The 27783-nt window shown below is 36.0% G+C and overlaps 1 protein-coding gene and 1 long non-coding RNA gene across 17 annotated transcripts in view; both read left to right on the top strand.

Moving 5' to 3' along the window:
• The window catches only part of FOXP2 (forkhead box P2), a 439933-nt gene that overhangs the window by 278268 nt on the left and 133882 nt on the right, over nt 1–27783 (top strand). The gene's annotated exons all lie outside the window — the stretch shown is intronic.
• LOC308177684 lies at nt 654–27783 on the top strand. The gene is made up of 2 exons (XR_013939303.1): nt 654–21673; nt 21812–27783. It is a non-coding gene; the product is annotated as an uncharacterized lncRNA (long non-coding RNA).

The following is a 27783-nucleotide window of genomic DNA, read 5'->3' as shown; positions in this document are numbered from 1 at the left end:
TAACATTAAAACATAAATAACTCAAATGGTGTTAATTGTGATTCATCAGAAAACCAGAAATTCTTGTTGTATGTAATAATTATTTACCCTCTGATTTTTATATTTAATTTAGAATACAAATATCAAAATAACAGTAACGTGCATAACCAACAGTTCTGCCATGTTAAATTTATAACTAATGTTTTCTGAAAACAATACTATTTCATTTTCACTGTCAGTGTGTGAAACACTAATGTATATTCACTCACATAACTTGTATTTTATCTGTAAAACACAGAAAAGTAAAAACATTTCCAGTTTAGCAGCAGCCTAGTTTATATGACTGTGGGGACCGCTTTCTTCCAATAGCCCTTTTGCTTCTGCTTCCTCCCTCCTTGTGATGATTATCAGAACATTTTGCTACTGGTGCTTTTAATGGCATTCAGGTTATGAGAAATGTTGGTTATACATATGAAAAGAAAGCAATGTGAAAAATATGCCTTAGATTTTGCCTGCTGTTAAGACTGAATGCAACCGTCAGGACACACAGCTGTACCTTTTACTGAGGATTTGGGGTAGTTAGTTGGGATGTTGCTGACACTCAACGCACACAGCTATGTGAGCACTCTAAACATGTATTTCCAGTGTTACTTACAATTTCCTCTCTCTTCCAGTGTTACTTACAATTTCCTCTCTCTTCCCAGTGTTGTTTTTTTTCCCCCATAATCTTCTCGTATTTTGTTGTATAGCCATCTAGCTCCTCCTTCTCTCATGCAACATCATTCTCCTTATTTCTTGCTTCATCGTAGCAATCGTCATGCTCATCTTTCCCAGATAATTGTCAGTGACAATTTTGACAGCTACTTCAGGAGCAGGCTACCAGATGCTCTTCCAGTACAGTCTTCGTGCTGCCCTGTTCATTTTGCATGTCCCCGTATATGTTTTTTAGCTTCTTCCAAAGGGGAAATTTCTTAGATAACTGTCTACTTCTTTGACCATTTTTCCAAATAGTTCTTTTCCCCGTACATTCATTGTGGTGGCCAAACCCTCACATCCTAACCCACCCGTCTTTGGAGGGCTGTTGTATGATCTAGTTTTATATTTCTCTTGCCTTTGGCAAGCTATACTCCGTGAAACATCAGATTTAAACCTTAAGCTTTATACTCATCAGTTTTCCTGTGGACCCTTTCCTTCCATGACTTTGGCCTTGGAAACTTACCTTGCTTCTAGCCTAGTCAGTTCAGTTCCAAGGAGGATTACCTGTTCTTCCAGCTGGACATTATTTGGAGGACCTGTACTATCTTCCCAGCCTCTTTCAAAACGTAACCTAGCAGATCCACTCTGCTGTTCTTTCTTTGCACAGATTTTGCCTGCAGGCAGAAACTATTAATGTGTGTATCAAGCTTGTTTCACAGCAGTTTCAGGTACTACTTGCTAGTATTTTTGAAGCTCCATCTACAATGTTTTGGGCCTAAAATTGTGTGCTTCAGTAATACTACATCACTGTAACCATTGATTGAGACACAGACATTTAGATAAAATATTTTTGAAGTCTCTGCTCTGTGCTTTTAGCTCTGTAATTTTCTTTATATGTGTTTTTCAGTGGAAAACAAACAAAAAAAAACCACTCAGTTTAGAACAGGAATTATGGAAAATAATACAGTTGCTGCTTATACAGTTTCATACACAAATTGGCACAGGAGGCATTCTCTGCTTGGGATGGAAGTCTTTTTTTCTTTCCTTTTTTTTTTTTTTTTCATGTGAATGCTAACCTGATTGTATTTAGACGAAAACTGTAGATACTGTTCCCACTTGGCAATGAACAGTGCAAGATGTGCTCGTTTGTTTGTAACACAGAGTATGCACACTGTTTGCTGACACCTTTTCTGACAGGAGCGATAAGCTGCCTAGGCTGGCAAGAGAGTTCACTTAGCAGAGGGTGAAAAGATGAAAAGTCTTTTCATGAAATACAAATTGAGAAGCTGTAACATAAACAGAACTGCTCTCAAAGAAGTACTGGTTCCCACCTAGCTCTACACAACTTTATACTTTTATGCTGTAATCTACATCTTATGCAAAATGATCATTCACTTTACGTCTAAACACGAACAGCTAAGATAGACTTAAATCCTGCTCTCCCCAAGATCCATTCTGCCCAATAATTGCGTCACCTCTAAGTCATCTTTTATCTTAGTTAAATAAGAGGTGAAACACAGTTTAGATGTGATAAAAGCTATAGGATTTTCATAATTGAATTTTCTACAATTTTCTGCTGTGAGACATCCAGTGCAATGTATCTCTCTGTTTTACTGGTGTCAAACTGGGTTTAGAAAGTAGTGAATACATCTGGGGTCCTAAACAATAAAAAAGTACATACTTCAATAATAAATTCTTGAGATGCTGTGATTTGTTGATTCTGATGAAGAAAAACACATTTCAAATCATTATGACTGAGCAAAGCATCAGAGTGATTTCAAACATTGTAATAATCATCTGTGTGGTAGAATGTGGTATACCCCATATGTTTCTATCACTTAGGTAGCTGCTACCATTTTTGAAGAGTTCAGCTCTCATCTGTACAAGAATAACAAGGGAAATAAATCTTTTTGAGGTCAACTAATTTACATTTCTTTTCACTTTTCCCCCCCTGGTCATTGAGGAGGATCCTATATCCCTCTGAGTATTTTGCTGAAGGACCTGGTAGCAGAACTGGTGAAGATCTCTGCAAATCAGCAGTACTGTCCTAAATCTAACTTATTTTTTTCTCTCATTCCTGCACTGCTCTGTCCATCTCCATCTCAGTCTAGTCTCTAGTCTCAAACTGCAAAGCTATCCATTACGTAGTCATCCCTTTTTTGTTTCTGTTTTCTACAGTGCCTTCCTGGCTTCGAGAAGACCGTAATATATCCAGGAGTCCTGCATCTCTCATCTCTGCTTCTGTTTGTTCTCTGTGTGTCATTTCTTGAGTGACTTAGTCTTTTCGTTCTCATGCAGTCGCTGCTTGTCCATAAGACCCAAAGAACCAGGGGGAAAGGAAGTTTATGGACTTCTTACAGGTTTCTACAGCTTCCAAATCTTCCCTCCTGTATTTTCTCCTGTATGGCCTTAGCAAAACCAATTTCCGCGCTGCCAGTGAGTCCAGCCTTCATTGTTCATATTAGGCTTGAGAGGAGTTCCCCATAAAAATCTGTAAATCCACTATTTCTGTTGCTGCCCCTGCAGCTCACTTCCATGCAGTGTCTACAGCGAGTTCAACAGTGGCTAGTCAGTGGATGCACTGAAACTCTTGCATTTTTAGTAACCATGATCACTTCGTCCTTGCCTTTTGCTCTTCCCTGCTGTGTGTTTGCATGATCTTTTTATGCCATGCATGTATGGTGTCAAATCTAATGGGGCCCTAATTTAGGCATCTACGCAGTGCTGTAATTAATTAATAACTCCATCCTTTGTTAGTTTTGACAACTGCTAAGAGGCTGAAGGGCACTTGGCACTAACCATCTGTATAAATGCAAAAATGCAAGAGACTGAAGATTGTCCATGTAAGTCAGGTTCTACAGACTGGTACATCATTAGCACATAGCTCTTGAGCAGATGCGCATTATTCAGATGTTTTGTTTCTGTAACAAAAGCTGCCTCCATTATAGGCGCAGCAAAAATATCAGTTTCATAATGGCAGGAAGTACCTGTAACCTCCAGAAGCCATTGATTAAGGGATACTGAAACAGGACCACAAACTCAGTGTTAGAGGCAGCGAAGTGGGAGAGCCCTTCCTGTACTGCCCAACAAAAAGGGGGGAGTGTCTGAGCACTCCTCTTCCAAGGGGAAGAGGAACAGACCTTTGACTCTTAGTAGCTGTGTCCCTTGTTCTCTGGCTCTACATCTGTACTTTTGAACTTTCAGAGATCCTTCAGAGGAGTCACCCACATGATGAATTTTCTTATGAAATCAAAATAGAATGGAAATTTCCCCCTGCCTTCTAATAAAACATTTTTAGTGAGATTAACCAGTTTAGATTAGATTAATCCAGTGAATTGATACAGAGTTGCGTTCACATATTGAAGTGAGCTGATATAATAAACTATATAGGAGAAAGATTTGTCTAACTTTTTTTTTTTTTTTTTTCAAATGACACAGGTAAAAAGGCAAAGCTGTTGTAATTACAGAGATTATTGAAATTTTAAATGCCAGATTATTAGTGCAGAGTATGTTGCTGGATTTAAATTTAAGAGTAGGATTTAACTGAAGTTTAGAGACTTGGGTGAAGTTTCCCATTTCTTAGAGAGAAATTTAACAAAGTGAATTCATTTTATTTTATTTTATTTCTACCTTAATAATATATTTCCTGTTTGTTACACGTTTTACGAGAAGCTATAGCTAGTGTTACTTGTTTTTTGCACTTAATTATCCATAAACATTTTTGTGCTCTTTTATTCAGTAGCTTAGTAAAAGTTTTCTCTAGTTTCTCTAATTTTTCATAGTAACCTTTTATTACTGGTTCCAGTGGATGGATTGATTGCATCAACAATGGCTTCATTCCTTCCCAACAGAGACGTATTTAGATGGTTTGGATGGTATACAAAGATCACTGACTGTCACGCTGACAACGTTACTTCATTGTCTCATTGTAATTTCCCTTCTATCTCTTCTGCATGTATTCATGTATTTCACTTGTCTTGTCCTTGCCTGATAACCTCCAAGGGGCAGAGGTTGCCAATGTGTTCAGTGTTTGCACAGTGCCAGCACAACAGATTTTTAGACTATGACTCAGGCATTTTGATTATATAAACAACAACAGAACTTGTTGGAGTCATAGTTGCAAAATTTAAATGAAATTTGGATGTGTCATGTGAATAACATACCGGAAATGATAGGAACTAATCAAATCATGCCAGAATTGAAATTATAATTTAGTATTTTGTGATTTCTTTGCAAGGTAAAATAGGGAAACGTTTTTTCAGTATAGTAAGGTGAATTATTTCTGTTCTCATTTTTAGCATGTGGCATAACAGGCCTTTGGGCTTTTGTTTCTAAAAATGTATGGCAAAGCTTCTAAAGAACATAAACCCTTTTCAAACATAAGTAATAACTTTTAAATGCCCTCTTTATATATTTATCCATTGATTTCATTATAGATAGATTTGAGGGTGAACAAAACTTCCATTTTATTTAGTAACTAAAATGAAAGCATACAAAAATAAGACATCTTTGTTTCTTTTTCCAAAAGGAAATAATTATTTCAGTATAAAGTAAATAAGTCCATCGTACTGGAAAAATAAAACACATTATGTCAGAGATGAGGATTATTATTGAGATAATGTAATGATTTTTACATTTCCTTGTTTAGTAAGAGTTATTTAATTGTGCTTGCCTCTCCTTGAATTAGTTAAAGGGACCATTCTTTTGCCACATTTATCAATCCTTTTATCCTTTCACTTCCATAAATGCATACTGTGCCTCACTACAAGAGGCAACTGAGTGAGCTGTACAGTGATAAATTTTTCTTGTTAGGAGAAATTACATTCACTAACTTGAGCTACTTCAGCATGAAATTGAAAAAGAATCATTTTGTCTTAATTTACATTCTTGATTCAATGAGAAAAATGTAGATTAGTCCAAGAAAACTACATAGGCATTGCTTTAAAAACTAAAGGTAAAGTGGACTGGTAAGGCTAGAAGTTCATCAAATAACACACCTCCTGTATTTATGATACTAGGTTGTATTAGTTTCTGTGAATCACTTTAAAATATATACATTTTGGTCTTTCAGATCGTTTACTATTTCAGTTACATCTTTATCAACAGTGGTATGCATTTTTCATTTCTCACCTAAGCCGTGCACATCGTTCCTTAATCAAAATCACTGGGATAGTGCTGCGGTTCACTAGCCTTAGGAGCTGCTATTTGCCTTGAATAAATTACGTGAAAACATGTTGATTGATAGATGTTGCATGTCAGAAAAGAAGATAACTGTATCTTCTTCAGCTTACTAAAAGGTCATGCACACAGCATAATAGGAACAGCCACAGACAACTTTGAGATAAAGTGTATCATGAAAAGGTGTGCAATCTCATAACCAGTGAAACATGGACTGCAAGCTATTGTCTTCTGAAATAGTGATTTATCCACTTGCATTCAAGTTAAGATGAAAAACAATTTAGCTTTCTGTGTATTTGAACTATACTTTAAAATACCTTAAAAATAATCTATTCAATAATCACAAAAAAAAAAGTATAGTCTTCTGTCTTCCAGATCTCTAGCAATGCAATTTTTTGAAACCAATACACTGCACATTCATAGCAGAATTTTCAAATGCCTGTTGCAAAGACAAAACAAACCTACTGAAATATCTTTGAGTATATGGCGATAAAATGGGAATTGTAGTTTTTTATTTAATTTGGAAAGAGTTTAGATTTTTTTTTCTTTTTTTTTTTTCTTTTTTTCTGAGGTTGTATGAAACATTCTGTTTTCCTTTGATTTTCATGTCAGTTGTGTGGTAGTTGGGGATGGGAATACCTTTGTTTGCTGTTTATAGAGCACCAAAGTTTCTGTCCGGTATTGAGAGCCTAAGTTATCCAATAATGAAAGTACTGAAATTTAGTATTTGAAAAATTGTTTAAAATGGGAACGTTACAGTTGTCTGTAAAAACATATTTCCTTGCCATGCTTTCTCTGATGATCACATCTGTATTGCACTAAACAGATATGTTCAACTTACTCAACACAGAATCATTCTGCTTATTAGAATGAATTTCAAGTATTAGGTAGCTCTAGAGGTTCTGATTTTGGTCTGAGATTTTTATTATGTCAATGTGTGGCTGCTTTGTAGTTAAAAACTTGAATGTGCTTGCTGCATAGTCTTGTATTTAAATAGTTCTTCAGGTATTTCTCTTAAGTCTTGTTAATATGCATAATTATTTTCATACCTACGTATATAATAATCCATCTTATATCAAACAGCTAATATGAAAAGAAAGAAAGAAAGAAAGAAAGAAAGAAAGAAAGAAAGAAAGAAAGAAAGAAAGAAAGAAAGAAAAAGAAAAGCCAGGCAATGTTGAGAAAAATGTGGCTTTTAAAATGGGATGGAGTGTTTTAGGTAGAACAAAGCTGGCCAGGTTCTTATCTAACCCAAATTACTTTGTTCTCCAGCAGAGCTGCCAAACTGTCAAACTGTCCAGCTCCAGTGTATAACAAAGATTCTGTTGTATTGCAAAGATTTTCATAACAATTTTCATAGGAGGCTGAGAGTGTATAAGTTCACAGTTGTAGCGATAACATGGCACTCTGCTCTGTTTGGCTCGTTTATATTGGCACAGATCCCCAAAGTGGAGACCGACAGAGTCATGCAGAAATCTGGTATTTGAGCTGAAATTTACACACTTTAAGTGATGAACTAAACAGGCTGGTGTTTTCTTTTTCTTACTCAAAAAGTGCAAGGTTACACAATACAGACGGTTTTCATCTTTTCCCATAAATGCACAGATTCCTGGGATATAAATGACTGAATTCATCACCAATTCATCAGGGACGCTGAGCTATGCAGTTCTGTTTACAGTGGCAGAAAGTTAATATAAATTTTCATCAGAAGGGGAAGTTTACACATATGATTCTATTTGTCCTTCATTATTAGCACCTGAGTCTAGGCTGGAACGCATAATTGTCTACAGGCACAGGCCAAATAGATGCAAGGGAAAGGCAAATAAGCACACCAAAAATAATTTTATGGTTGTCTGTTACAATTCTCTCACTGGGATTCTTAATCTAGAAAATCAATAAACAACAGGAGTGAAACTCTTTTCCTCTGTTCAGGCATGGCACAGGCAGAAGTAACAGACAGAAAGCCATTGTACCCTTTTATTTTTTGTATTTCACAGAAAACTGGACTGAGGGCATTTCTGGGTGAATCAAAAATGTTGTTTGCTCTATTAGCTTAATGCAATTTATAATTATAAAATGCAATATTTAGATATTATAATAGTGAAATATATTGGCCCTCCTACTATTACTCAAAGTTGCTGCTCCAAAGTGTCATTTTTTCTGTCAAATAAGGCTTGACATCTGTTTTTTGAAAACATGATTTGTAACATATTTACATGCATCAAATGAAAAGACATTTGCACAGAAGTTCAGTACTAAAGTAGTAATTGTAAAATGTAAGGGTGAGGTCACCTTTTTTTTTTTTTTAATTTTCTATACTCAGTGTTCTCTATTTAGTGATATTTTTTTTCTTTAAATTGAAATCATATTGTTCATTTGAAGGAAATATCCTGACCACCATCTGCATTTTTTTCCTGAATGATCCAGATCTACAAGCCCAGATTCAGAGCTGAGGTGTGGTGATGTTAGGCTCCTGGACACTGAGCCTGGTTCATCATTACTTTGAATGTTTTACCCCATGAAGAATAAATTGAAAATTCAGGCATACCCATTTCATATTTCTTACCCTTTTTATGTGGATGTGAAAGACCAGATAAAATTCACTATAATTATGGCGATACAAGTTTTTAGGCTGTAACTCAACAATACAATGAGCGTGACTTAGCATACCTGTGATTGTTTAATTTCATGTTCATGGCAGTAGTAGCGAAGGTGCATGCACAAGCCTCCAGAGGAATACTCTGAATCCTTGGGAGATCTGAAAGATGATCCTTCCTGAAATGCTGGAACTTGCGACTGCCGCATTGGAAAGCCCTGATGGCATCAGGGAGCACCTCAGTGACCTGTCTTGGTTTCTGAGAATCTTGCTGTGACAAAGCCTCAGGAAAAAGTCAATTGATCCTAAAGCTGATGGGGACAGGGAAGGCAAGGGGCTGAGTGGTGGTGAAATACAGGGGCATGGAAATGAGAGAGTTAACTGAGTGAAAAGAAAGTAAGCTGAAAAAAAAATAATCAGGAACAGCCTAATTGTTATAGGAATGGTACATATAGTTCTTCATTTAAAATGTATTGAAGTTTTTGCACGTTATAGCTGGGATTTAAATATATCATAATCTCCCCCACATTAGCTGCATGAACATAGAATTAATTGTTTGAGAATTTAAAATGTAAATTGGTTAATGATTTCTTAGTTTAAAATTAATTTCAAGTGAATCCTTTTGATAACCCTGTCAAACTTTTTTACTCCTGCGTGATTTTACAGAAGCAGCTAGTTTTCTGCTACTTTCTTTATTGTTAAAACTTACTGCAACATAATACCTGCACTACACTGAAGGCATTCCAAACACGTGTGTTTTGGCTGTTGCTCATTTTTCCTCACCAACCATGACACTTTGTTTTCCTAGCCATGGCTAGTTCAAGCTACTCTATTGAGGAGATTTCCATGTCTAAATGCTGTCTTTCAAAATGGCTGACATTTCATTATTCTCGGTGGGGTTTAGGCCATAATTCAAGTAATATTTTTTTTTCCCAGTTAGCAGACCATTTTGGGAGGACAGGAGCTCTCCTGTGAAGGCTCAGACCACAGGCTGTTCTTAATGATGGGAGCTGCTTTACTGGCATGTTGTAGGGGCTATTTTCAGAAGAACTTTTCAGAGGACATATTGCCTGCTTTATGTATTCTCTGTAATGCAAGGAAAATTAACTATGCATATTGTTGATATGAAGAATTTGAAAGAAGAAACTAATGATGAGGAGCATAGGAGGGAAACCAAGACGCAGGTCTGGGAGCACAGACTGAAAGGAGAGGAGGAGCTGGAGGGTGAGAAGAGGAGGGAAGGTTGAGCAGAAAATCACAGAGCCACAGAGAAGGATACTTGGGAGCAGAAAGAGGTGCCATAGTCAAGCACCAAAAGTCAGCAAAAACTTGTCTCCCATTGCAAAAAGACCTGAGAGACCAATGTTCTTTTTTTTTTTTTTTTTCTGCTTCAGATCAATTCTAATTATATGACTGCTCTATGATGCCATAACTGCTGTATAGAATAGAATAGTTCAGTTGGAAGGGACCTACAAAGGTCATGAAGTCCAACTGCCTGACCACTTCAGGGCTAGACAAAATATCTGCATACAGAAAAGTGGATGGCACTGTCCAGCTTTACTACTGTATGGAACCTTGCTACTAAAACCTTCTTTTAATGTTTTATCCTGTTATTTTCAGGGCTGCCTTTCATTGCTCGTAAAGAGAGGCCAAAAATCTTTCTTCATACCATTTATGTTAATAGATAAGCAAAATATTTTTAACCTTTTGTTTTTATATCATTGAATCACAATAGATGCATGAGAAACTTTACACTGCAAAACTTAATTATACTTTCATTCAGTGGCCCCTTAACCTCCCTGAACATTATCCAAAACTATTGTGAAATCTGTCTGTGCACTGTATTTATACAATGTCTAGCACAACGTGTGGCCATTTCTGATGGGAGTTTTTGCTCTTCTATAATGATTTCCCTAATAACAAAAATCTGTTAGCAAAGTCTGATATCCCCTAATTGTTTTTGTATGATCTGATGAGCAAATACCTTTTCCTTTCTTGTTTCTTCCATTTTATGATTAACTGCAGTAAGCGTCAGTGGGCTTTTTCCATCCTTTCCCATCCCTGTCTTTGCAGGCTCTTTTGTATCTACCTGAGGCTTTACAGAGAAATTTCAGATTGATGGAGAAGAGCTTTCTCTACCAATATAAGGGAACAGTAGCATGAAATATCTACTATGTTTTAACATGTAGGCCAGTAATCAAACAAGTGCTGTAAGGGCTAACTGTAACTTCCAACAGCTCCTGTGATGTGAATGAGATGTGAAAGAGTCCTCAAGGCAGAAACCACTATTCCTCTTCGGTTTTCTTTACCTTTTCCAAGGATGACCACTAATTGCTGCATCTCCTAGTACCACAGGCTGGAAATACTTGAATGATCATAATAAAGTCTACTTTGTTCATGACTTTTTTGTTCTTCTTCTCAGTCCCTCTCCTGCTTCCTAAGCTGGCCTCCAAAATCTCCTTAGATCCTCAGACAGTACTGTATTTCTCCAGGTTTGTTCAAAATGTATAGGGTGCGTCAAGGGTACTCTGTCAGTCTTGGACTCGCCGTGCTGTGGCAGGCTGTCATGTCTCTTCTTCAGCACTGTTGGTGACTTCCAGTTGACAGACACACCCTTTGGTGTGCTGCAAGTGCACAGTCAGGGTTAAATGCCTGGAGCTAGCCAAGTCCTTCAGAAACATTCCTTAAAGCCAAAAATCAGTTTTAAAAGATGAAAACCACCCTGAGAGGCCAAGTGTTAAATCTAAGATGTCCAGTGAGTGCAGGAATATCTTCAGTTCCTCCTCAGAGAATGGTGACCTGACTTACTGAAGATACAGGCAGGTCTTTTAGCAGATTTGAGTTATTGCCATTTATCAACACGGCTATCCAGTATTGGTACAAAAAGAGTATGAAGGGACAGCTTTTAACTCAGTATTTAAAATTCATTTATGGATTTTGGTTCTCAAAATCCCATGAGAAATTTGTGGACGCCAAATGGCTTTGCTTTGAAAGAACAACAATAACTAAAAAATAAATAAAAAAAAAAAAGACATTGGTAGGACCTGAGAAAAGTTAAACAAAATACAGAAACATCAGAGAAAATTTAGAAGATCAAAGTAGAAAACTTTCTTTAGTTTTAAAGTTAAGTTTTCTCTCTTAAAATGTGTGGAAAGCAACATGCATTGTTTCCTAAATGGTAATGGCTAATTTTTTGAGAATTCTGAGTTATATCTACTTTTAATTTGACTACTTTATAGTTATGATTTTAGCTTATTGTATTAGTGGTTTGGACACCAGTGGTAATTTGTTATGAATTTTAAGCATTTTATACACACTAGGCACTCTTGTTAAAATCAAGAGTATTGTTCTCAAGAAAAACTCTGCAGAAAACATTATTTTCAGGACTCAGATAACATACTTACAAGCCAACCGGCAGAACTGAGCAAAACTGTATTCAAGGCTGTTAATATTTATCATTAATCTGGTAGTGAGTTATAGAAAAAAAAATGTCTAAGCTTCCTGTAAATTTGTCATTTTTCCTTCTTGGCTTTTGCTTCAATTGTGACAAGAAAGTAAAAACACTTCTGAAAGAAAACAAGGGAAAAAAGCATGTTCTGTATATTTCTGTTCATTTCAGTTCTAGACAGAGGCAGTTGTGGTTGTTACCTGGAAATCTGACCAAAATGTGTATTATTCCCCTTTCCACAGAAAGTCTCTCGATACCTTAGATGACACTCTAAATAATGGGGTATACTTTAGTTTCTTCAGGTTGAGGAAAAAAAAAAAAAGAACAAACCTAACGGAAAAGAAAGGAATTCATGAACGTTGTTTTTTATTTTTTTATTTTTTTAAGTACAAAATAATCTTTTCTTCATTTTCATTCTACTTTCTTCTAACAGTTATTTAAGGTCTGTATATGGCGTGCCAGACTCTAATCATTTTCCAAACTGTTTTCTGAACAAGTTTATGAGCCCAACTCCCTATTTCAGTGTTCAATTTGATAATGTCTTCATCTCCCAGAACTGTAAAATGTGTTGTGATACCCTGAATTATATTATTTTTTTACAAAACATACTTTTTTTTTTTTTAAATGATGGAGTAATATCTAAAAATGAAGCCCTGACTTAATCCAAAAACTTCTATGTTTGGCATATTCTCTGGAAAACTGACCCAGCTATGATTTTGTCTCCAAGATGATGGAGGTTCAAGCTCAAACTCTTCACCTACTTTATTTCAGGTAAAGAGGTCTTGCCTGTTACTGCTGCAGCTGTTCAGTTGGCACTTTACGGGTGATTCTATATGAAGGTGGTTTGATAAAGACTTAGCGCCCTCAAGTAATACAGTTCATACAGATCTTCATTGTTTTCTTATATAATCCAGTACCCACAAATATGATTTCTATATTGGCCTCTCGTATTTGTCATACCTCTTTTCTGAACTGAATAGAAATTAAAGTTCTTTCAGTATCTCCTTTGCGTTTAATCTAGATATGACTGTTGGTATGTCTCTTTTTTCCCCCCCGTTGATAAAGATCTACAGTATGTGTTAGGGCACCTCCTGTCTGCTGATACCCCTTGGACCACTGGGTGTTTCAAGATCTCATAGAAGAATAGATTGAAATGTGAGTTCTCGTGCTGAGTGAGTAGATTATGAGAGCTGGTGCTCTCACCTGCCACCTGAGACAAATTCCAGCTCTGTGAGTACTTCCCTTTTCCGGTAGTAAGAGGTAAAGTAAAAACTGAGCACTGTGGTCACCGTTTTGAATTTGAACAGAGTAAGGAAAGAAAATTTGAAAGAGTAAGGAAAATTTCCTTGCAGAAATGTTGGCTAGAGAGAGTAGTAGCCAAGCACCCTAGCTCTGAGCAGAAATGGGGCATGCTGAGACCATGTCTCCCTCACATATGACTGCTCTGGTCTATGTGTGCCTGCTGCTAACTTTGTAATATACCAGGCAAAATATGATTGCAGGCAGAAGTTCGCAGGGTGCTGGAGATTTTCCAAGAGACTAGGTTTGCCACTAGTCTCTGGTATAATTTGCTATTTTTTTTTCCACAGACACCACAGTTCATTCTTTAGTCCAATTTCTCAGTCATTTTAGAAAACAAAAATGTGAGACTAAAGCACATATTACTACTTACTAGTCTTAAATTTCCCTCATAAACAATTTGTGGGATGTAGATGAGCTGCTGAAAGATAAGGATATTAAAAATGTGCATGTGTTTTCATTGTTTCCTGTGGGCAAAACATTTTTTTGCTTGATAAGTATCATCACAGATTTTTCCACTAAAATTTCCATTTATAAGTTACTGGGTATGATGCAGGAAATATGAAGAGACATGAGTGTCTCTATTATTGGGACTTCAGATTAAGCAATAATATTTTCTCTTCTGATCAACCATTGTAAAATTTAAGTTTAAACATTTTAGATGGGCAGTATTTAGTGATCAATAAAAATGAATTGAGAGTGTGATCCTTGCAGCACAAAGTAAGCAGTCAGACATAACAGTTGTGATTTTTATAAATAAAAAGATGTGTTCTCGCTATAAAATTGGAAGCCAGAAACTTCTAGCTATTAAATTGCCTTGCAGAGCAGCTATTAAGTTCAGCATATAATGTAAATAAGTAAACTCTAATTTAGAATGCAATTAAGAGGCTGAAGAGATTTGTAGGTCATCCCACCTTAGAATTGTCCCACATATATATATTTTTTAATAGCAAGAGCACTAGTTACTTACTAGGTTTCTTGCATCGTTTCCTATTTATACAGAATTTTGAAGCCGAAATATTATACCGCAGCTTTGTTTGTTATTCCACCTCCTGTCTCAGAACACTGAGCTGCGCATTATGCGTCAAAACATGTACTGTTCTCTTGGAGTTCCTAGCCAGGCAATGCAATGTAATTCATTATGCCCCGAAGATAAACAGTACCTCTTGACCTTTTCAAGAAAAGTTGCAATATTTTCTTATTCCAGAATGTAATATTGTACTGAGACGATATCAATGTGATAAGATAAATGTTTCCTTTTCTAATGTAAACCAGAGTGCACTACATTTATATAAAAGTCTTGGGGGATACCTAAAGCCTCCAGATAAAAAGGGGCAGCTTGGCTATTGTAGGTCTGCATTTTTGAATGCTCAGTCTCAAAGCACAGGAGACAAACTGCAACCAGTCTTCAAGAGGATGGCAAGGATTTTCAGAAGTGAACAGACTGTTGATTTTTATGTTGCCCAATTCAGGATTATCCTAAAGAATTTTTGGACAAATTCAAAGTATAGGTTTCATTACCATTTAAAAACAAGCAAACAAACAAACAAAAACAAAACAACAAAAAACACAACCCCACAAAACACTTTAACCCTCAGTAATGTCCCGTGTCCGAAGTGTTAATGCAGAATCCTAGCCTCTTCTTTCCTGGCAAGTCGCCTTCCCAATGGCCTCATTTATCTTAATATGTTAACTGTTTTTGTATGCAGGTCATTACAGCACACTGGTCATACATGGCATGTAAAAAAACTCTGCTACTCATGTATATTCTATTCATAGCAAAGAGTGTGTTTGCAGCTACTGTTACATGCAAGATAACACAGTATATTTTAAAATCAGTTCATTATTAAAAAGGATTTACTTCTGCCATTATTGCCTTTGGAACTTTGTAATCCAAACAGTTACTACTGTAAGCAAAATAATACTGTTACGCTACAAAGCTGTAACATCATTCAACCCTCTCAGGTTGAAAGTAGGACAGTTTTAAACACATCAATTGCAGCATATAAATTTGATTCAACAGGAATTAAAATGCAAGAGAAAAAAGAAAAAGAGTAAAGAACAGAAGTAAGAAGTAGTGAAATGTCTTGAAATCAGTCCTATTTGACATATACATTTTATTAATGCTATTTAGGTCTGAACTTTTTGTTTGTTAATTTGCTTTTATTTAAGCTTAAGCAAATCTTAAAATCTATGGATAACATTTGGTAGGAGGCCAGATTAAGGTCTGTATTAGGAAGCTAACCGAAAAGAGCAAGTTTTGAAAGAAGATTTGAAGTTCTTGAGTGAAATAATAGCATGGAACTGCCATGTAGGTCAACATGAGAAAAATCTTGGAGTCACCCAGGGTAGAAGACCATAAGCAGAAAAGGAAAGCTGACACATTATAAGGAGGGGAAAAAAAATAAATGAGGTTCTTCAGGGGTCAAGCTGCATAGGACTTTGAGAATAAGGAATTTGAATTTCATTTGAAAACAAATCATGGGTCCACCAGGGAACCAAGAAGAATGTATGAATTAGACATTCTTTATACTTTAAAATAAATAATTGTAAGGCTAATTATTAGAGGGGAAACAAAAAATAAAAACAAAAACAAAAGACTTTGAGATTTTGTTTTTAGGTGTGCAATCATGCATCTTATTTAGACAGAGTTTTCTCTTTGATCATGAATCGTTCTGTACCTATATGTGACAGTTGTATGTAGCTGCAGTAAAGGTAGTTCACAGTTTTCTTCAGGTTTAATGGAAATTTGTCAGAGACGAACCTCTGAACCTCTGACATTCACCTAAAATTTTAATGGAATGGAGTATGTATTTCATGTGCATATTATATGTGTTTTTAAGCTTATATAATTTGTATCTCATAGTACAGGAAAGGAGCATACTAGGGCAGAAACAGCATAAATGATTTGGCGGAGTGTTTACCAGGCAGTCTGTAGCTTCTCTCCTCACTCGTGGTTGGGGATAGTTACATGATCTATATCAAATTCGTTCTACAGCTGGTAGTACCTGCAAGCATATAAACAGATGGGTAAGATTTCTAGGAGACAGATGCCCACCTCAGTAAGAGGACTGCTCTAATTGGCATAATCAGCATAAGAAATGAAGACTGAATGAGCATGGAAATAGAATTACTTTTCTGCCCCTTGAAAGGAAGCACTGAAGGGCTACATTCGTTTAGTTGCTGCTGCAACTCACTATGCAGAACTTCCCCAGAACATAGAGAGAAAGGCTATTTTAATGTCCCAAAGCATCCCTCTGGCATTTCCGATTAACAATAAGCACACACACACAAAAAAAGGGGGGGATGGGCTGTAATTGTCATCCAAAACCATCTGTATCTCACCTGAGGATCCTACAAAAGCATTGAAACATGCCCCATTATGAGTCACGCTCTCTGCAAATTCTTGAGACACTACAGAGTGGAGTTTGTCTGTGCCTTGAATTTCACCTTCACCTTGTATTTCTTCCTTACTAGTCTTAAGTGATTTAAATCTGTTTGAAATCTGTATATTGTTGGATCTTACTTGAAATGAGCTACAGTGTGAATAGACATGAGAGACTGACAGTTGAACACATAGTAATCAGCAAAGGCAGGATTTAATTGCAGCTAATTTGTACTGGTTGAACACCTCTCTGTATAAAAAATATTTTATACTCAATTATATTTATAATGTTTTGGACAATCAACATATGGTAAAACTTAACAATATAACAATTTAATCAAGCACAGATTTGACCTATCCCTTCTTTCTTTGCTTGTCAGAAGCTTTTATTCCTTTCTACAAGGAAAGAAGTTTAAAAAATGCAAGGCTGGATACAGGACCAGATCTCTTTCTATCTTTAGTCTTACTAATTAGCTCATTTTGAGGATACACTAAATGCTATCACGTGAAATGTTGAATTCCCTCTGTTCCCAAAATACTACTTTTTAGCTGAGAAATTCAGGAAACTTGCTGAAGCTGTATTACAGTGAAGGTGAGTACATATGGCTTGTGACAGGTTCGATACAACACAATAATTTATGACTGTGTGAATGTACATTGTTGAATCCCCTTCTTTGTTCTCAAGTATAAATGTTCTCCTTATCATTGATTTTTAACTTTTATAAAACTACGTTGTTGGACCTTTAGCTGTAATTATTTTGCCTGCTTGTAGCACCTAGAAAAATACCCAGAATTCTGCTATGCCAGATATGGCAATAATACATTTGCAAAACTTAAAACTCATTCTAGAATAGACATCATTTTTCAGTGAAGAGTTGTGGCAGAGGCTTTTGATTATACAAAATACAAAAAACATCCTTATCTGAGAAAAAACTTTTATTCTGGAATGCAGAAGCTGTGACTAGTACCTCTTGCACTTGGAAAAATTTCAGAAATTTCTTCTTCCAACATTTATATTTATTGATAAAGGTGAAAATTCCTGCAGACATTGCTGTTAGGATTTCTTCAGAACTTTAGTTTTGTAGCAAAATATCTACTTCGGAATTTTATTAATTCACAATGTAAATACATTAAAATAGTGGTGATGGTGTGATTTGTCTTGCAAGGTGATATAAAAGCTTGAGTGCATTCCATGTGCCTGCTACAAATTTCAAGGAATGGTGCTTATTTGGTCATTGAAAGTGCTCACTTTGTAGTTATGGCATCTGCCAATGCTGCTTGTAATAAAGGGAGTATCTGTGCTACTATAATTGAGTCAGACAAGTCAAAGAAACACTTGCCTTGAAGATAAAGGAAGTCAGCTTAAGTAAAATTAATTTATTTTCCTGACTAGCATAATCATCTCCAGTCACTAGAATATATTGTCTCAATGATACTGTGCTGGCCTGGTTGTTATATCTGTGATTACTAATAAGAGGCTTTTTCAATGCCTTCTAGTCAGGAAGAAATTTAATCTCTCTTGCAGCATTACTTGCATTATTTTTATTTTGCTCCTATTCAGTTTTGATTGTCAGTGTCTTTAATTTGCAGCATTAGTCCATGTAGTCTTTCTGTCATTCACCTTTTCTCTGTCTTTTTTGCAATGGACAAACGATACAGCTATTTACAAAGACACAAGGCCTCTAGTCACAATCTTCTCAAAATTTGATGCAGAAAAATATAAAGAAAAGTATCAGGGGCTGTTAAATTATTTTAAAAGAAATTGCTAGGCCTTTTCATATTGACGGTGTTCTTAAAAAACAAAAAATGGAGAGCTTGAAGCTGAGCCTTTTTATTCTGATCCTTGGACTCTGCATATCATGTAGCTGCTGATGACACCCCAGAGCCTTTGCAGCATTCCCTACTGCCTGGTTACCAGAGCCCAAGCCAACTTTTCTGGACAGCCGGCTTGGTCTTTTATCCATAGTAAGGGGAATTCAGTGCCAGTGCTGAGAGCAGGGCTCCTCTTTGAGCTGGTGACTAACTCGAGCTCTGAAAATTACTTTCTCTGCAGACTTTGTCAAATTACATAACTCAGAATTCTCAGCCTTAAGTGCCTAAACATAAAGATGAAAAATACCATCAACCTGATTAGAATTTACAGAAATGGTAATATGGTACTATTTTTGTGGAATTGATTGACACAGACTCCAGAAACAGTTGCTTCGCAGTCAAACCTGTTTTTTTTTTCTTTTTTTTCTTCTTCTTTGTTTTCCTTTAAGAAAATCTTGAAAAGTGATAAATAATGTTCATGTAGCACAGGAGTTTGTATACTCTGGTTTTGGTTAGTGGGCAGGAGTCACAACAGTCACAATATTTGTATGTGCAAGCAGGAAGGAATGGAGAGGTACAGAGTCGGGGACGGAAAATATTTTTTAAAACTGGCCTGCTTTGATCTTGCTTTCTGTCTTAAACTTCTGGTGAGCTTTCCCTTTCTTCTACATTTTATTCTATGTTTTCATGTAAATGTTTCAAAGATAATTCTGCTTTTCTGGCTCCTCCTCAAAAACTGGCTTCTTTTAAAACAGTGGCTGGTATCAAAAGTTTGATGTCAGAAGTAAAACTCATCCAGATTGTGTAAGATGTCCATATAAAACTGGTACTTAACCAGTACATCAGACACACTGTGGGATGTTGTTGGAGGTTCCTGCTGCTACACTTCAGAATGAAAGGAATCTTCTCCTCTCTTTCCCTTCCAAGTAGTGTTTATTGCTGTTGTTTCTGAAAAGGATTTGTTTTTCTAGACTGTTGAGCTATGAAATCGGGCTCCTTTGAAACTTGTCCAAGTCATCTCAGAATCATATCTTGGCTACTTTAGCTGAGAGTCTCTCAAACAACACATGGTTCAACTGTCTTCAGCACATAGGCATGACCTGCGTCAGTAAGCATACTGCTCCTGGATGCTGAACTGGGTGACTGACATGGGATGAGACACACCTGAGTTAATAAGCATTTTAGCCTCCAAAATACAGTGATCTCTAGTGGGACCGGTGCTTGGCAATGTGTGACTGCAGAACTGCATGGGGGTTGCTTGGGAGAGTGCAGGTCAGCAAAAGTCAAAAAGCCAGCCAAGAGCTGTGCACACAGCTTACCAGCACAGAAAATCACATTCTCAGGTACTCTTCAATTTATCAGTGTAGATAAGTCCTAGAGGGTCGATACAAGTCATATTGTCATGATATCATTTCCAGTAGTTCACTAGCTATGTTTTTTTGTAACTATAAATGTTAGAGTGCTTGTAGCATTGATGTCTTAATGATATTAATGAAACCTGGGATTGCTGGAGAAGAGGGTGAGAACCTCTGACATTCATCTAAAATTGAAGATTGCTTCAGCTGTTGGCCATAGTGCTGCGTTCAGGTAGCTTCGTAGGCGTTATGCCATAAACTGTGCTCCAGAAAGTATTTCAAAGCAATCCCAAAGTCCTGACATTAAATGGTCTTTCTCCCCTTTATATTCTTCAGTCCATTGTGGTATTGCACAAGCAGAGCCCTGGGAGTTGCAGCAGATTAATAGATATTATCCAGATTGCTCTCTCATAAAAGGCAAGGCCTTTTGACTAAAAATGCTGTAATAATATGTCTGTATTACTTTATCTTTTAAATCTCGGAGCACGAAGTATGTATATTTTGTCTTGTAAAATAAAAATTCCATCTCTAATAGGTAGGATGTATATATTTTAAATGACAGCTGAAGTAATACTTATTGTACTAGTGTATTTATTGTAATACTAAGACACTATCAAAATACCTGGTCAGAATCCATATTTTGTGTGGCATTTCCAAGTCCTTGTACAAAAAACTGATGATCTAGGAAGAAAACAGAGATGAGTGTTCACAGGTAAAATGCACTGACTCCTAGTGAATTAAAACAAAGGGAATATTAGAAACAGTAAACTACTAGCAGATCATCACACACCTGAAGTCAAATAAATAAATAAATAAAGCTTTATTTCTGTTTGTTCTTTATGTGGAATCTCATGTCTTCCTACTGGTGTTTGTAAAATGAGCACTGCCTGTTGATAGCAACATGTGAAATGATGATAAGCTTAGAGCTAAAACTTAGTTTATTATTTAGTATTCTTGTATTAAGTGGCACTATAACTAGTTTGGTATAGTAAAATATTGCCAGTATCATACCTAGATGAAATATACTCAAAGAACATAAAAAAACCTGCTCTGCATCATATGTGTTAATAAATTTTAAAGCTCCTTATTAGTCCTTGAGAGTCTTGCATCCTTTTTCAGTCTCTGAACCTAAGGTTACATAGGAACAATTGAGGACTAGACACAAGGCACACCGTTGTCAACAAAATATTTCATAGCCAGATATTAGTAATGGTACTTTCAAATATATCAACCCATTTTTCATAAAATACTGACGTGAAATCAGAGGACAAAATGTAATATCTATTGCAAAAGGTGTCAGTCTATGTGTAAGTTTAATTATCAGTACATTGGAGAAGGTGAAGTGTTACAAGAAGTTTGAAAATTCTGTTGGTCATTGGTTACAGAAAGGTCTTTCATGTTATAAAACTAACCGTGAGTAGTACTTGACTGAAAAAGCGGTTAAGGTTTGGGAGTATGAGGATAGGATCCAGACTATTTAGATAATTTTAGTTTCAAGTTTTTCAGGAAAGAAAATGTAACATTTCTAATGAAGATGTGTCTGAAAAAGCTTGCAGAACAGCAGTGTCTCTTTAATCCATACAATGATTTCTCACACCTTTATAGTACCCCTATGGTTTTACTTAATCCAAAACATCAGCCCGATTATTATTTTGGGCTATTTTCAGTATTAACTGTAAAAACACGGAAAACAAACAAACAGACAAGAAAACTGCATGAGAAATTTGCTGCATGGATAGATACGGGCTTTGAATTAAGTATAATTTTTAGATGAAGAAAGAGATGAGGCTTTTTATTGCTTTCTTCCTGCAATGATCAGTGCTCATGCTGTGAGGGCAGATGAAGAGCTGGCTCCTTCCGTGCTGGACTCCGCTCTCCTGTGCAGGTGCCACAGTTGCGGAGTGCAAGTTACATGGGCAGAGCAAGTGAGTAGGAAACACCAAAATAATATGTCCTATATGTATTATATAGGACTGCAAGTGGGGACATACTTATTTATTTTTGATGAATAAGTACGTGTGCTATGCGGGAAGTAAACCCCTCATCCATTCTTTGTTTCTTAGATGTCTTGGAGGCAGTGAGGCTGAAGGTGTACGAAAGAAGGAAGGGCAATGGTGATGGTTTGATTCCACATGTGAAGGAATCTCTGGAAGAAATTCAGAATTTTTTAGACAAGTCACTAAGAGGCAAGTAGAGGAATTGTTACAGATTGATGAGGTTTAAAATGTTAAAAGAAGAAGCAAGCAGATACTATAAAAAGGAATATCTGGCAAATACTTCAAGGACATGAAATCTGAACTAGGTGCAATGGGTATTGAGGCATGTCTTTAAAAGAGAAGGCTAGTAACTGAGGTTTCACTGTAAGAAGCTGATGACAAGACGTGACAGAGGACTGGTAAAATAAAGGCTGAAATTCAGGTTTTCATTCTGTGTAAAGTAAGAGTAGTTAGAAGGAAGGATAAATGTTTCTGCCTTAACTTCATTTCCAGCATATTTTGATCATGTGCCTAGGTTGATGATTTTATTTTATTTACTTATTTATTTTTAATGTGCATGCTAGTGGTAGTGATTATGCAATATATGCTACATGATTCAGATGAAGTTTTTACAATCTGATGCCATAAGAGACTTTATCTTATGTGAAGTATTACATATGTTTGGCACCAAGGCAGCTGGGTGTGTCTGCTTTTTACAAATGCATCTAAAGATGATAATGCCCCTGAGCATATTTATTATTATAATTCCTTGATTAGCTTGCCATTTATGAAGATTACTGTGGGTGCTAAGACACAATAATAAGGATAATTTTTCCCTGGGTAAGCTTGATGAACATCTACTTTTAATTCAAATGCCTAACCTGTTGTGATGCTCATGTATACTCCTTGGGAATTCCTCATACAGTTGCTATCATTTCTCCAGCACCTAAATGCCCTGGGAATTGCAAAATGTCTTTCTGTTCCTTTTCTGCAAAACATTTTTACTAGCTTCAGGTCTTTTCTTTTTTATCCCTGCAAGTTTCTAATCATAAAGAATATACTCCCTACCAGATCTCCTCACAAGGGCTGAAACTAGGATGAGGAGCCTGAGGACATTTGCCTGTCTGTCTTCACTTGCATTTTAGCTTAAAATTAAAGCTCTTTGTCATTTCACTCTATGATAATTTTCATTCTTAAAAGATCTCCCAAAGTGGAGAATTCTTTCTCAGCTCTGTCTATACAGTCTTTTAAGACTGCCCTTCAGAGCAAACTCTTTTGTCAGGTATAGTGAAAACCCAAGGAATGGGGTTCATTCTGCTGCACCGCCTTCTTTGGAGATACAGAGCCCTGCATGTTGGATCATGCCTGCTAGGTCCTCATGAAATCACATGCACCAAAAGATTTAAAAGGTAGATAAGCAATCCAAGAAGGAGGCAACTGGAGTAATTCAGGCAGCCCAGATAGAGACCACAAGTGCAAATACCTCTTTCAGCTAACCACTCCTGCTTTTGCTGCTTTTTTTTCTTTTTCTTTTTATTTCCCCCACAGAATATAAGCATTTCCTTCAAGAAAAAAAGGTATTTAGTTGTCGTATGTGTATGTGAATGCATGTGGTACTTTGCACAAACAGATATATAAATTGATTTGTGATCATGGCACAGAGATTCTTCTGGAGCCTTACAGTCCACACTTAGAAAAAGATTTCAATGCTGCAGAATTATTCCAAGGGGTTTAGACCAGGCCTTATGCCTCTTGTTATCAAGTCACTCATAAATATTACTGAATACCACCATTCATAAATCTAGTGTGTAGGTAATGTTCAGTTTATTTGCATAGTATACTTCTTGGTCTCATATCAGTGTTTTTACTGTGTTTTTTAGTTAGTTGGTTGGTTTTTGTTTAAATCCAAATAGGATTGTGCTTCTCCCTCCAAAAGAAGGATTAGCAAAACCACTGAAAAATTACAAATAAAATTGCTATTATTGTATCTCCTTTTTTACATTCATGTTTACTGCTTCTTCCCCTAATTTTTCTTGCATTATGTATGTACCTAGAACTCTTCATGTCAACCAAAATTTTAAAGAGCATCAGAAAAATATCCATAAGAAATAAAGAAAGGACTCAGTAGGATTTAAGTTGATTTAGCTTTAGCAGTAAAGACTGCATTTTTAAAGTGGCTTAGACTATGTAGTGATCTTTGATCAAATTACTTCATAAAAACAGGATTGAAATCAGGTTATCAAAGATCCTTTGTACGTTTTGTTATTGTAGCTTTAGGTTTAACCTCACAATGAATTGTACTGATTCAGGTACTTTCTTTGCATGGAACTGTACAACTTAACTTGATCAAACAGTGATCAAACTCCAGTTCTTTCCTTGTTTTTCTTTCCTCTTCATGGCTCTCCATTTCAGCCAGGCATCTATTGCTTACAGGAAGAATTGTAATATTGGGAAAATCCTGTTTGCTGCTACTGTCATGGCCATACTTGGTGGTGAGAAGACAAGATTCCTGTCCAGAGGGATCCAATTGCAATTAGGGAAGTGTTTACTTCTAACCCATCTCTCATTCTATATAAACTACTCTGTTCAGTTCAAAATTTCAAGCTTAGTCTCATAAACACAAACGTGGCCACTTAAGATCGGAAAATTCCAAAGTATGTGTAGGCACAGCTCGTACTGATGCTCTGCTGTTAACTTACCATAGAAACAAACCATGCTGAAGCTTCGTAATACTCAGTTTATGAGAACATGGTGTTATTTGAAATGTAGCAAGGTGTTAGACATCACAATAATCTGAACTTGGCGTGCTTTCATGGGAATCAAATGAACCGTACAATAAAATAAATTTGGAAAAAATGGAAGATGCTTGTAAAGATCTCTGTCCCAGAGCAGAATCACTACTCTTCCTGAAGATGTTTCTTAAACAGGTCCAACAACAAAGATTTTGCAGTCTCTGCAGAATTTATTGTACTTCAGTATCCTCAGAATTAGAAAATTTCTTCTTAAATTTAATTAAATCTTCCTGAATTCAATTTAAGGTCACTGTTACTTTTCCTACCCGTATTGCACAATTAATTCTTTTTGCACAGAAACTTGTTGAGGACTGCTTCTGCTTTATTTATTTATTTATTTTTCTCTTTTTATCATAAGGTTTTGCTATTCTGTAGATTGGATTTTGTCACCACAAGTTCATTTTTAATGCTCTTCTCAGGTCACTGGTCAGATTATGGTCCACCTTGATGAAGCATTATGCCCCAAACTGGTTACAGTTCTCCAGCTGGCTCTTTAGAAAGTTGAATAAAGTGAAAAAAATTACAATGCCTGTTTTATGTATGACACTTCCATGTATGTGTCCCAGTATAATGTTGCAATATGACAATACTGACTTTAATATGTTTTCATCATAGATATATATTTACATCTGAGATTTCTTTAAATTATATACTTGTAAAAACTTAACTTCAACAGTTAGATCTATTAAAATAATTTAAAAGAAGCTTTATATTTATTATTTCTAATGTGAAACCCTGGAGTCAACTTTGGTTTTCTCCACTAATTGTCATTAGATTTTCAATAATGGCTGTTGTGCCTTCCTCCCATACAACACAAACCTGATATGACAAACCCGACAATATTTCCTTTTGTAGTTGTGATCTCACTCATGTCTCTGGCTATGGATTTGTAAGGGCAATGTAAAATCAAATCAGGTATTGTTCAAATAATTGGATCCCTTTAAATCAGCGACTCTTCAACAGATACGTAATTCTTCACATTTTGATTGGCTGAAAGATTTTGATTCATATAATTACTGTAACTTTAATTACTTTGGTACTGTGTAGATCCATATTCTTTGATGGATAGCTGTGGTTTATAGCTCGCAGGGCATGAGAATGAGGAGTCAGGGCTTACGATGCTTTGTGTTGGAACTCCATTACGAGACAGTGTGGACTGTTATTTAATTGAAAATAAGTAGAAAAATAGAGATATTTATTTCTGCCTTCTAAAAGACTAAGTATATTCTAGTGTAAATACTGTTTGAGCATTTTGTTCTTCATGCTTTATTCTACCTCTCTGTATTACTTAGTAAAACTAATCAGTCCTCACATCTGTCCTTTCAAATTTCACATTCTGGTCTAGGAATCTTGCTCTAGGCCAGAACAAAATGTTTGAGTACTTGTTTCCCTTTGTTTTATATCTGCCTCAGCTTTTGCTTTAGTTTATATCTTGATTATGTTTTTTGTTGATCATTTGCTTAAGGATCTTCATGATGATTTCATTGTCTTTAATTTCCAGATTTCCCTTTCAGATTTCTATCAGTTAAAAGTGCTGCCTTCTAAAAGCCTAATGTTACAATGCTTCCCTTGATATTACGTTTCTTTCTCCTCCCATATTTGCTCTGCATTTTGATTTTAGTACAAATGGGACCACTCTTACATAACTTGCATAAGTTCCTTTCCTATTTATAAGTTACCCAACTGTCTTCTTTCTTCTGCCTAAGTCAGCACCACTTCATTTCAAACTGCTTGATTTAAAAGTGGTCTTTTCAGCCAGTAAGTTAACATCTCCAATTGACAGACCTAAAAGAAGGTCTTTTTCTCACCAACTCTTTACAAGTCAAGGATTCATATACCTTTGTAAAATGTATATTGTAAAATGTGTTCTTCCATACAATACTGTGTGAATATTGTATAGTATATATACAATATCAGGTATGAAAGAATAATCATTCTAAGGATTTTTTTTTCTTTCCTGAACTCACACATGGAATAGCAATCATTCTTCTTTGCCCATCACACTTAAATGGCTTTTACATATGTGCAAGCTGATTTTCATGCAAAATAGTTCATACTAGTTTTCACGTGAAAAACTGCTACATGCAGCCATTGCTGCATGTGTTCATGTAGAACTAAGAGAGCGACTCTTCCATTTTTGTGTTTCATGTCTCAACTTTCTAGAAGTCAGGCCAAATGGAAGAAAATAGTAGTGGCAGGAAATCTGTGAACTTGTGGTGCTGGCATTTGATAAGTACACTGGTTTTGTTTTTCATATAGTTAAATATAGTGGGAATAAAGTAGAGTTAGACTGCCTGCTCCTGTCTTTACCAAAGGAAAGATAAATTCAAGCATGTGGGATGAAAGAAAGGAGATTGTCAGGGTAGAGCACAACTTTAGTGCTGTGGCCCACATCTCTCCTAACCCTTGACATTTGCATTCTTTAGGTGGTCTGAGCTTTGGAGATGGCATTTGGGTTTGCTGTCATGGAACATGTTATGCATGGTGTGTCATGTATCCCTAATGACCAATGCAGATTGATGTCTATGGGGAAAAGCCCTCCTAATGACACCAGGAGTAGAAACAAGCTGCTGTTACGGGTGCTTTTTTCCTAGCTCTTGGTCAGTGAAATGATGGGCAGAAAAAATGAAATAGTTGTTTTTGAAACAGTATTTAGTATCCATTAAATCAGTTTATATAGAGGGGAGCTAAATTTGGCTTTATAAAACAAAATATGTTAGCTACTAAGTTATTAGTGCCCTGTATTTATTTAGCATCCTTTACATGCAGAAAAAGTAAGACACTAAACAACAACAACAAATAATAATAATAAAAAAATGCCAAAACAATTAGAGTGAAAAAAATCTGGTAATTAACTATTATTTTTCACAAAACTAGTCTAATTACAAATCAGTCATGGTAAAATGAAAGGTCAATAACTACAGATGCATAATTTCTCTCTGATAGATTGCTGTTTGAAAATAGGTTTATGACAATTATGTGATTAATTTCCTTTTATTAAGCAGCATTATGAGACTTCATGTTGCATTCATCAGTTTATTACTGTTACTTTTTCTCTTCAGTTGCAAATTAATCCTGGATAACATCAGGGCAGAACAGAAGCTCAGGTAGATTGAAGATCTCTTCTTCGATTGTTGTTTGTATCGCAGGGAAGACCACAGATCTGAATCAAAATCAGAGCCTTAGAATGCTGAAACTGACAGTACCATCCTAAGCAAAAAAAAAAAAAAAAAAAAAAAAAGTAAAATAAAATAAAATAAAATAAAA

Source organism: Anser brachyrhynchus (genome assembly GCF_964034855.1).
Source record: "Anser brachyrhynchus genome assembly, chromosome: 1".
Taxonomy (NCBI): Eukaryota; Metazoa; Chordata; class Aves; order Anseriformes; family Anatidae; genus Anser; species Anser brachyrhynchus.
The sequence above is the reverse complement of the archived record's forward strand: the minus strand, read 5'-3'. Positions and strand labels throughout refer to the sequence as shown.